This window comes from Microtus oregoni, unplaced genomic scaffold (genome assembly GCF_018167655.1).
Source record: "Microtus oregoni isolate MIOR12 unplaced genomic scaffold, Mior012 000016F_ref0000370, whole genome shotgun sequence".
NCBI classification, from domain to species: domain Eukaryota; kingdom Metazoa; phylum Chordata; class Mammalia; order Rodentia; family Cricetidae; genus Microtus; species Microtus oregoni.
The window spans coordinates 35,797,207-35,809,510 of record NW_024543075.1 but is presented as its reverse complement, the minus strand read 5'-3'; the positions used below and the strand labels follow the sequence as shown (position 1 = coordinate 35,809,510).

General features: G+C 40.5%; 1 protein-coding gene across 3 annotated transcripts in view; it reads right to left on the bottom strand.

The window, feature by feature from the left end:
• Nucleotides 1-12,304, bottom strand: part of Dennd2b (DENN domain containing 2B) — a 192,526-nt gene that overhangs the window by 142,918 nt on the left and 37,304 nt on the right. The gene's annotated exons all lie outside the window — the stretch shown is intronic.

The following is a 12,304-nucleotide window of genomic DNA, read 5'->3' as shown; positions in this document are numbered from 1 at the left end:
TATCAACTGGATGTAAATTATTTTTCATTACATCAAGTATATTGCCAGTTCCAGTTTCTGACATCCTCTTGTGGCCTCTGAAGACACATGTGGCACACACACTTTGTGGGCACACACACAAAACACAAATTAAAATTAAATTAGAAAGAAAACATGAACACATAAATAAAGGAATACTATAGAAATTAAACTATAAGCCATTAAACTTATTATTATTATTCTATTACAGTAATAATAAAAACATCAAAAAAACAATACAGTACCCTTGATATGATCTGACTTACAAATATTTATCATTTGCATCCCCTTCAGTTAGACAGCCAGAAATAAGCACTCTCTAGCAGACGGGCACACCGAGAGTCAAAGACTTTCTGGAGAACAATTTGGCTAAAAATGTCGCATCACAGTCTCTAAAAATATCCATTTTTAAAAATCTGTTCACTTTCTTTCTAGAAATGTAACTCACTCCCCAAATACTTGGAATGGCATTAAAGTCCATGGGCATAAGGATGTCAGTTTGTCTAGACCAGCACTCAACCACTGGCCTACATCCCTGGCCATTACGGTATCTACATCTACAGCATGTGTATGTTGAGGGACAACTGGGAGTTTCTAAATATGAATAAGAAGATGAAATAAAGTAGGTAAACAATTGGCATTTTGTGAATACATATTTATTTTTGGTGAGTGTGTAAACTATTATTTCTGTATATTTACATAGTAGGAGAGTTGAGGTTTTTTATTTTGGGGTTTTTGGTTTTTGTCTTAATCTCCTAATTTTTCTAGAAAGAATGAACTACTTATGTAAAATTCAACCAACTAGTGGATAGGGAGATGGATCAGCAGTTAAGAGATCTTACAAAGCACCTGAGTTCTTTTCCCAGAACCCACTTGACAGCTCATAACCATCTGTAACTCCAGCTCCAGGAATCCAGTGCCTTCCTCTAGTCTCCTCAGGTACCAGGCACACATATGATCCACATACATACATGCAGCTAAACATTCATACACATAAAAAATAAATAAATCTTTTTTGTTTTTAATTCAACTAACTAACTATAGAAGAGCTGTCCCATCTTTGAGGCGTGAATCACCCACTATCTGAGAAAGCAAGAAATGAAAGAAAAGGATGTGTCCACACAACCAACCCTGCTTCCAGAGTGCAGAGAAGGGCTCCAGTCTGCCTGGAGCTGATGCGTGGATGTGAGAGGTTAAGGAAGTCAACAAAAGAATATCAAAAGCAAAAGAAATGGGAGAGAAATGTCAACAATATTGATACAACACATGATTCCGGCATGTCTGAAAGGCCAGGGTACATATGCACAGATGACGTGAAGTGAAAGTCAAATGGCAAAGCATTTGAAAGTCATAGAAAAGGACAGAGTTATCCTGAAAAAAGAATCCATAAAGAGATTCTGTGGTTCATTTACAGAGGATCAGAAAGGGCAAAACAAGTAGAAACAGGAGAGTAATTAGGGATGGGAATGTATGTGCTTTCTGAGAAGGTGGGAGGGGACCAGTTAGGGCTGCAAATGCTCTGTCTCATGATCTGAATGGTAACTACATGGAACTTCACACACGCTGAGCTCCACTACTCTGAGATTTGCATTTATGAACTACGTGATATTCCTCAATTTTAAAAAAGAAAAGAAATAAGTATTTTAAGTTCTGTGTTTTGCAAAGCTTGTTTAAAGGAGCCTCAGAACTTGAGGGACATCTGAGCCATAAAAGCTTGGATGTTCAGCTAGAACAGGCCAAGGCTTTAGTGGGGTTGGAGGCAGCAAGTCAATAAGGAGAGAGCCCAACTAAGGACACATTTAGAAAGTGAGACTGGAAAGGCTTTTTAAGTGTGATGCCGATAGGAAGAGAGAAATGGGGGATGACTGATATCATGAAAAGAGCTTGGTGACTACATGAGGGAAACTATTAGCTTTAGAGCGTACAGCTAAGTATTGCACATGGGAAGTTCGAAGGCACCTGTGGGTCATCCAGCAGCCTGCCAGATCATCTCCCCAAAATAAAATCATTTATCTTCACCACACTTTTATAAGATAGGTACTATTGTTGCCTCATTTTACAGATGAGGAAACCAAGGCACAGAGAGAGTAAGGAACTTGTCTAGGACCACACAGTCTAAAACAGGCCATGTGACTCTAACCCAAATTCTTTCTTATTTTATTTTTCTTTTACATTCCAACCACAGTTCTTCCTCCCACCCCCTCTCAACTCCCCTCCAATGTAGCCCGATTTCTTAAGGTAACTGCAGATATATTGCTGACATAAGGTAACTAGTGGAAGCCCTGGGGATAATAGAGATTCCACAAGAAAAAACAGTGCATAAAAATGAAAAAAGAAAACACACTTCTCAAGCCAGGCAGTGGTGGCACACGCCTTTAATCCCAGCACTCAGGAGGCAGAGGCAGGTGGATCTCTGTGAGTTCGGGGTCAGCCTGGTCTACAAGAGCTAGTTCCAAGGCAGGCTCTAAAACTACAGCAAAACCCTACCTTGAAAAATAAAAACAAAAACAAACAAACAAAAAACATTATAGACAAAATTCTTTTGGTGAAACTTTGTTTGTTTGTTTTTCCGCCTGCCTCTGCCTCCCAAGTGCTGGGATTAAAGGCATGCACCACCACCACCTGGCTTGACGAAACTTTTAAAAGACCATCTCCAGAGTTTACATGTGCTCCCCTGTTGCTTATGCTGATGAGGGAGGACATGCTTTATTATTCCAAAGGTTCCTTTCAAACTGAAAGCCTAATCATCAACACATCTGATGTAGACTTCCTGTATAAAACAAAACACAAAGTCACAACTGTATTACATAACATAGGTCTAAAAAGGAAGACTCTAAAGACAAAACATAAAAGCAGAAAGCTCTGCTTGTTTAGCCAGAGGGTAACAAAGAAGGGATGAGCACAATGGTACATGTGGTGAAGGCCACTCGACTCTAGGAAAAGACAGTTTGTTCTCTCTGTAATCATCTGTGATGTGGGAGTGTCATATATCAATCTGTTGATTTCATTGGTTAAGTAATAAACAAACTGCTTGGGCTCATAGCTTAGAACATAGGTGGGTGGAGTAAACAGAACAGAATGCTGGGAGGAAGAGGAAGTGAGGTGAGACGCCTCAGACAGAGACGCCATGCTCCACTCTCCAGCCGCCTCAGACAGAGACGCCATGCTCCACTCTCCAGGGCAGACGCAATTCAGCTCCAACCCAGGATGGACGTAGGCTAGAATCTTCCTGGTAAGCGCACCTTGGGGTGCAACACAGATGATTAGAAATGGGCTAAATTAATATGTGAGAATTAGCCTAGAAGAGGCTAGATAGAAATGGGCCAAGCAGTGTTTAAATGAATACAGTTTGTGTGTTGTTATTTCGGGGCATAAGCTAGCCAGGCGGCTGGGGTATTGGTGACGCAGCCCCGCTGCTCATATCACTACAAATGGCGCCCAGACGTGTGGGTAACTGAGTCCACAGAAAGCCTGAGAAAGCTTGGAAAAGAATAGAGTAAAGCATGTTTCTTGTGGCAATTTCTTGGGTCTGATCTGCTTGCTAGAGGCAAGCAAGCGCTCTCATTTAAGAGAGGCTTCCTGACTCAGCTTCAGCTGCAAAACCCTGCAGCTCTTAAGAGGTCCTGCCACGAAACACTTAAACGGTGTTGACAAAAAGCTGAACGTATGCTTTTCAGTTTTCAGCAGTAGCAGGAAAAAAGTTGCGCCATTTAAAAATGCCGGCTTTCTGGGCTGCCCTGCCAGGGCAAACTCTGACTCTTTTACGCAGGCGGTTCATGTGGTTTGCAAGCACAGGCTGCTGAAGCTCGCTTGCTGGCAGGGACATTGAAACACTGTAGACTTGTGGCACTGAACACGGCTCTGGCCGATACCTCAGCCACAAGGTTGGAATGGCAGAAAGCTAAGGAATGGGCTACATCTAGCCAGCAAAGCCACGGCTTTAGTCCTACTGATATTGCTTGGTAAATTAAAGACTCATGTGGTCAGAAAAAGAGAGATATACAGTAAAGAAAGATTCAAAGATAAAGAAAATTTCTAAATGGTTTACAGTGTGTTAAAAATATATGCAGACTAAAAGTTGAAGTTCTTAAAGTAAAAAACAAAAAAAAAAGGAAGAGAGTTGTTGTACGTGGTAGTACACACCTTTAATCCCAACACTGGGAAGGCAGAGGGAGATTGACCTCTGTGACTTCGAGGTGTGGTAGCACACGCCTTTAATACCAGTGCCTAGAAGGCAGGGACAAACAGATCTCTGTGAGTTCAAGGTGTAGTAGTGTACACCTTTAATCCCAATGCCTGGGAGGCAGAGACAGGCAGATCTCTGAGAGTTCAAGGACAGCCTGGTCTACAGAGTTATTCCAGGTCAAAGATACAGAGAACCTGTCTCAAAAAGCAAAAAATAAAAGTAAAAATAAACAAAATAGAGGTTAAAATAAGGCGCACAAAGATGGAAAATACACAGAGAGTTTTGATACTGTAAGCTATTATGCTCTCTTTGAATTGTTTGAATGCTGAGGAAGGAGCAAGAGCTGCTAAAAGATATTTGTTTATAAATGCTGCTGAACTAATCCAACATAGATATTTTGAAAATGCTTTGACTTTGAAATTTGGATCTAAGGACATGATGCTTTGGAAAGGAGTTTCTTATTTTGTTTTCACAGAGGATGAGACCCTGTTCATTTCTTCTATTCCGATTTGGTATGATGGACCACACCCTCCTGAAGGGTTGGTGTGAACATCTTCAGAAAATTGCTTTGCTCAACTGCCAACTGAGATGAAACTAGTACACAGTTTATACCATGAAAGACCTAATTAACGATGCCCCCATTCAGCCAGAAGCAGTTTGGAGAGAAAAAACTGCGCCCATGTTTCCAAATATGGTTTATAAACGTTCTTTTACATTTAAAGGGGGATACGATATAGATATGAATAATTTGTATTAGTATAGATTTTGCTTTATTGATAGATTTTTAAGGTCAATTTTGTTATATGTATATGCATATTTCTGCTATTGATTAAGATATTGTGATTGTGTAGTTCACTTAAAATGTAATATATAGCTTGTTAATAGATAATCATAATAGTCAAGTTTCTAGTCATGTTAAGATTTTCTAGATGTGCATAGATATATCTTAGATAGGCATTCTTCATATCTTTCAAAGATTATAGAATTTGGCGTTTTAAATGTTTTAATAACTTAGGGTTTTTCATGACAATGAGACACTCTGCTCCTGGCAGCACCAATCTACTTCAAGAATACTTCCGAAGAGGAAGGATCCTTATGGAGTTTGATAGCCATTTGGGCAAGAAACTGTTCTTGCCTGGACTGTTGCGTAAACTGGACACAGAGAACCCGCAGAGAGAGGACTACTGAACTAAGTTGGAGAGCGTTCTTATGGGAATTCCTAAGAAAAGCTCACCAACTGACTGACCATGAGTATTACTACCCTCTGAGGAAACCTGGACAGTGTTCCTTTCTATCCTATAACCAAAGGCTAAAGACAAAACAAAATGGCTCTCAGGAGATTCGAGACACAAAATGGGAGTACAAACTAGGGGCTCATTTGGACATAACTTCCTCTGTCTGGGCCTAAAGATAACCATAGTCTAGAAACTAAAAAACTAAGCCATTAAGGACTGGTGCATACCCTTAATCACAGCAATAATGGGACAGGTGATCCCAGAGTTCAAGACCAGTTTGGTTTACACAGCAAGTTCCAAGCCAACCAGGGCTACATAGTGAGACCCTGTCCCAACAAAACAAAATTGAGCAGATATTAAATTCCAGAAACCGGTGAATAAATGGCAAAGCTGTAAGTTTAACTTGTGACTTCCAACTTCAAATGACCTGCACTGAGAGATGTATCATATTAGAGACCAGATCCCAAACTGAGTCATGTCTGCAGAAGTATCGGTCATTTCAAAGCCCAATTCAACAACTCAGGGCTCCAGAGCTAAGGACTCTGAATGGTAAAGGGTGTATGGGGGGCTGAAAGGACCTTTGTTTTTATTTATTTGTTTAACAACTTTCATGCACTCCAGCCAGGGAAGCGAGTAGGCTAACTGCAAATCTTTACCTCTTTCTTCTCTTTCCCTAATCTCATCCCCAGCTCTGAAGCAGAAACTCCTGCTCCTCCCACCAATCCTCCATCCACTCCAGCAATCACGCAGATCTTTCTCTCCAACCTTCCTTCCCTGCCACATCACTCTATCCAGCCCCCAACTCCACCAGACTTTACCTGGGAACCCACCAGCCAAGCCTGCCAAAACCAAGTAGGCCAGCAAAACAGGTAAGTGAACTTCAAGTCTTTACTTTCCCTCTACTCCTCCAAATGTAATCCCCCAGTCTCATCCCTGTAGTTTTGTAGCAGACTGCCTCTTGTGGCCTCTCTTAACTCTCTGCTGCCATCCCCAGGGGACTAAGCAGATCGTAGTAGAATAACCTGCTTTCCTCCCTCTTGTGAATCCCCTTAACCCCCCATCCTAGCCCATCCCCATTCCTAAGTGTCAGCTCCTAATACCTAGAAACACATTTTGCCTTGAACCCCCACACCTATCAGAATACAAGAATTTCCTACCAGGCAACGCACAGCTACCATACTGTCCTAAGAACCAGAGAGGGTAACAGAAACCAAGGAACAGAACACCCAACTAACAAAAACAGGACCAGGTATCAGTACCTATAGTTACAATCTTTCCATACCCAGGGGCCTAGATGCTAGTGCCAAAACACAATCAACAGCCAGGACAATATGTCTTTACTAGAGACCAGCAACCCTATCATCATAGGCTCTGAGTATTGCAACATAGCTGTAGCACAAGAAAAAGACCTTAAAATAGTCTTTACAAATATGATAGAGGTCCTTAAAGAAGAAATGAATAAATCCCTTAAAGAAATCTATGAAGACACAAACAGTGAAGAGAAATTAATAAGACAATTCAAGACCTAAAATTGGAAATAGAATTAATAAAGAAAAACAAAACTGAGGTAAATATAGAAATGAAAAATTTAGGAACTTGAACAGGAACCTCAAGGCAAGCCTCACCCACAGAATAATAGAGATGAAAGAGAATTTCAGGCACTGAAGACATGATAGAAAAAAATGGACACACCAGTCAAAGAAAATTTTAAGTCTAAAAAAAATTCTGGCACAAAACACCCAGGAAATCTATCACATTAAAAAAGGCCAAATCTAGGAATAGCAGGAATAGAGAAAGGAGAAGAAACTGAGGTCAAAGAAAATGTTTTCAAAAAAAAATAAAATTTCCCTAACTTAAAGGTGATGTCTATCAAGGTACAGGAAGCATACAAAATACCAAAGAGATTGGACAGAAAAGAAAGGCCCCTCAGCACATAATAATCAAACACTAAATGTACAGAACAAAAACAGAATATTAAGAGCTACAAGGGGAAAAGACCAAGCATCATATAAAGACAGATCTATTAAAATAACACTTGGCTTCTCAATGGAGACTCCAAAAGCAAAAAGGGACTAGATCTAGTTCTATAGACTGAGACCACAGATGCCAACCCAGACTACTATACTCAGTAAAACTGTCAATCACAATAGATGGGGAAAAATAAGATATTCCATAAATCAAATTTAAGCAAAATCTATCTACAAACCTGGCCCTACAGAAGAGGCTAGAAAGAAACCATCTACCTAAAGAGGTTAGCCACACCCCCAAAAAGAACAAAGAGTAATCCTATACAAGCAAGTCAAAAGAGCAGAAACACACATACATACCCCAAAATAACAATAACTAACAAACACCGCTCATTGATAACTCTCTACATTAATGGTTTCAATTTTCCAATAAAAAGACACAGACTAATAGAATGGATGAAAAATAAGGATTCATTACCATACCTTACCATCAAAGATAGACATCACCTCTGGGTAAAAGGATGGAAAAAGATATTCTAAGCAAATGTACACAAGAAGCAAGCTGCTGGAGCCATTCTAATATCTGACAAAGCAGACTTCAAGCCATACTTAATCAGAAGAAATAAGAGATAGGGAAGAACACTACATACTCATCAAAGGAAAATCCGCCAAGAAGACATTACAATTCTTAACATCTATGTACCAAACACAAGGGCACTCAAGTTCACAAAAGAAACACTACTGCAGCTTAAACTACATATTGACTTCAAGACCCCACTCTCACCAATAGAAAGGCCATCCAGACAGAAACTAAACAGAAATGCTGGAGTTAACCTATGTCACAAACCAAATGGACCCAACAGATACTTACAGAACATTTCACCCAAACACAAAAGAATGCACTTTCTTCCCATCAATCAGCTCATGGAATTTTCTCCAAAATTGGCCATATACTTGGGGCATAAAGCTTTCAAAAGATACAAGAACTAACACCCTGCATTCTCTCTGCCACTACAGACTAAAGCTCAATATTATCAATAAAAGCTTACACTTCTCATGGAAACTGAACAACTCATCACTGAATGAAAAATGAGTTGACAGAAATTAAAAAATTAAAAACTGAATTGAATGAAAATTAATGCACAACATATCCAAGTTCATTGAATGAAAATGGATACACAACATACCCATGTCTATTGAATGAAAATGGATACACAACATACCCAATCTTAAGGGACACAATGAAGGCAGTTTTAAGAAATAAGTTTATAGGGCTGGAGAGATGGCTCAGTGGTTAAGAGCATTGCCTGCTCTTCCAAAGGTCCTGAGTTCAATTCCCGGCAACCACATGGTGGCTCACAACCATCTGTAATGACGTCTGATGTCCTCTTCTGGCCTGCAGACATACACACAGACAGAATATTGTAAACATAATAATAAATAAATATTTAAAAAAAGAAATAAGTTTATAGCACTAAGTGCCTTCATAAAAAAAAATTCTATCTTCTTGAAGAACCACCACACTGATTTCCACAGTGGTTGTACAAGTTTGCACTCCTACCAGCAATGGATGAGTGTTCTCCTTACTCTACATCCTCAACAGGATGAGCTGTCATCTGTTTTATTGATCTTAGTCATTCTGATAGATGTAAAATGAAATCTCAAAGTAGTTTTGATTTGCATTTTCCTTGATTAAAGATGCTGAACATTTCTTTATGTGTTTCTTAGCCATTTGAGCTTCCTCTCTTGAGAATGCTGTTTAGATGTGTACCCATTTTTAAAGTGGGTTATTTGTTTTCCTGATGTCAGATTTTTTTTAGTTTTTTAAATATATTTTGTATATTAGCCTTTTTCCTCTCCTTATTTTATTATACTTTATTATTATATATTTAAAATTTTTATTTATTCTTCTCTCATACAATACACCCCAGCCACAGCTTCCTCTCCTTCCACTCCTCCCAGTTTCTCCCATCTTCCCTCTCCCCTAGATACACTCCCCTGTCCATCTCCCCCAGAAAAGAGCAGGTGTTCCAGGGATGTCAACCAAACACACTACAATAAGATACAGTAAAACCAAGCACAAGCCCTCCCAGGTGAGGTAACCCAGTAGGAGGAAAAGGGTCCCAAGAGCAGGCAAAAGAGTCAGAAACACCCCTACTCCCAGTCAAGAGTCCCCCTCCAAAACCAAGCCAATAATCATAATATATATGCAGAGGATACAGAGCAGACCCATGCAGGCTCTTTGACTGTCACTTCAGTTTTTTGTGAGCCCCCAACTGCTTTGTTGATTGAAAGATGTGCTCTCTTGGTGTCCTTGACCCCACTGGCTCCCACAATTCCTTCTCCCCTCCTGCAGGATTCCTCGAGATCTAAGAAGAGGGAACTGATGGAGACCTCCAACATGAGCTCTCTTTCCACATAGTGTTTGGCTATGGGACTCAGCATCCACTCCTAGCAGCTGACAGGGGCAGATTCTCTGGTAATGACTAGACTAGACACTAATCTATGAGTATAGCACAACATCATTAGGAATTATTTTAGTGATTTTTCTTTTTGGCCAGTTGTATCTGGTCAGAGACCTTAGGTCTCTAAACTATCCAGCCTCTGGTTCCTGGTCATCCAGGCAATGCCAGGCATGGGCCTCAACTGGTCACTGGTTGGCCACTCCCACAAGTTCTGTGCCACCATTGCCCCAACACATCTTGTAAGCAGGACAGATTGTAGGTGGAAGGTTTTGTGACTGGTTTGGTGTCCCAGTCCCACCACTGAAAGCCTTGTCTGGTTACAGAAAATGGATGGTTCGGGCTCCATATTAATTACTAGATGTCCTTGCTATGGTCACCCTTTAGATTCCAGAGAGTTTCCACCTTTCCTGTGCCACCTTCCAATATCTGATACTCTTTGGTCTAACAACCAAGTCTTCAGAATACTAAAGAAGTTCAGAAGGAAAAAAACCTATAGTCTACAGAGGGAACAGCAAGAACTCCAAGCTATTCAAGCAGAAGTCTAATGAGATAACTCCATCTACCACTGCCCTTCCTGTGTCCAGTATCTGTGAAGAGTCAAAGAGCCTGACTATAAACCTGGGGATTCAAGGACCCCTTATGTTATGTAGCAGTACACACAAACACAATTCCTTGGTAAGAAATCTCTAAATCCTTCTACATTACCACGCAATAGTCCTCCACAGGCTTATTATTGTTCCACCAGTAACAAAAAGTGAAGTATATTGGTCCCATTTGGTATTGGTCTCATTAAGAAGGGTAATCTCAGTTCGTGTTTTTCTTATTTTAAAATTCAGCATTTTTAATTGGAAGCAAGAGAATATATGTATGGAGAGCATCTCCAAACGTTGAGGGCAGGCAAGAAAAGGCTCTTAAATCACAGCACTAAACTCTAGCTCTCAGGGTAGTCATCAAAGAAAAACTGCTACTGGAGGATTGCAAATCCCACACAGAACATACAGGACAAGGCACCTGGGGAACTGCTCCACACACAGTCCATTTCAGTGCGGCCAGCTAACATTCAGCTCCGCTCTTTTTCCCAGCAACCCTGTGGTCAACACAACTAACTCCTCCCCAGTTACCCAGCTACTTACTGCAGGATACTTACTACCAATGGAGCATAAACTGAAACACCCAGATACTTTAGTTACATTTCTTTTTTAGCTTCCTGACTATGAAGCTATGGCATCACATTCCTGTACACCAATGTCACATAAGTCTTCTAAAACCATTGTTCTGGTCATCATTGCTTTCCTCAAAAACTTTTAGAAGCTTGATGATGTCTGTGGGATTCTAGCCCTTAAGCCAGAATCCAAGCTGACCACAGTCCCTGCCGCTGACCTCCCACTGCGCACTGTGGAAGCAGCATGGAGACTGAGTCAGCAAACTGGGCACCTAAGTCCCTGGTCTGCCAGTGACCGCTGTGCCATCTTCAACAGGCTACCTACCGCTCTGATCCTGTCTCCTTAAAACAGGAGCAACAGTGAATGATGAGAGAGCATCTAAGGGCTCATGGCACAGAGTATTGCTCCTTTTGACTTTTCTCCCTAGTTTCCATGCAAACGGCCCATTCTGTTCTCTTGAAAACCCCACCAACAACTCTGTACCATTCATTTGGACAACCACACTTCCAAGCCTGACTCAAACAGCATCTCTTCTGGGACATGCTCCTGCCTCATAACCATTTTCTAGTTGATGACCTTTAATTCTTATAAGTCAATCAACTAGATATTTATTTGTGTCAATTCTTTCTCCACAAGTATACAAAGTGAAGAGCAAGCACTTCACTAATTACAAAAACAGCCACAATAGAAAAAAACTGATGACAATGGTTACCTTGAAACTGCCAGAAAAAGAGTTCCTTTTTGACCCAATTAAGGAATTGGAAACACTTCCAATATGTATCTTTCTCCCAATATTTATCTGAATTAATCTCTTCCCCATCTTTTGCTGTCTTTCCAAAGGTAATGTTTACTTAGTAAATATGAAAGAGTGCTGAATCTGTTAGTCTCCTAAAGCCTGTCACCCAGGCCAGCGGAATCCAGACAGCTTTTGCTTCACAGTATGCATTTACTGGAGCCTCTGAGTCTTCCTAATTCAGCATAGTATCTGGAGATCAAAGACAATTCAGTCCTTTAGATTAAGTTTTCTACAATTTACACTATTTCTGATACTTTAGAAATCTCATACTTCTGGAAGAAAAAAAATTCCACGAAGGGAGAAGGGCGGAGTGTTTCCACACCTGTAATCCCAGTATTTAGGAGGTGGAGGCAGAAGGCTCAAGAGTTTTGAACCAGCCTGAACTACGTGAGACCTTTGCCCCCTACCCCCCCCCCAAAAAATCAACGAAGGCATCCATCTTCTGAAAAACACCCTTTGTAGAAAACAAAAACA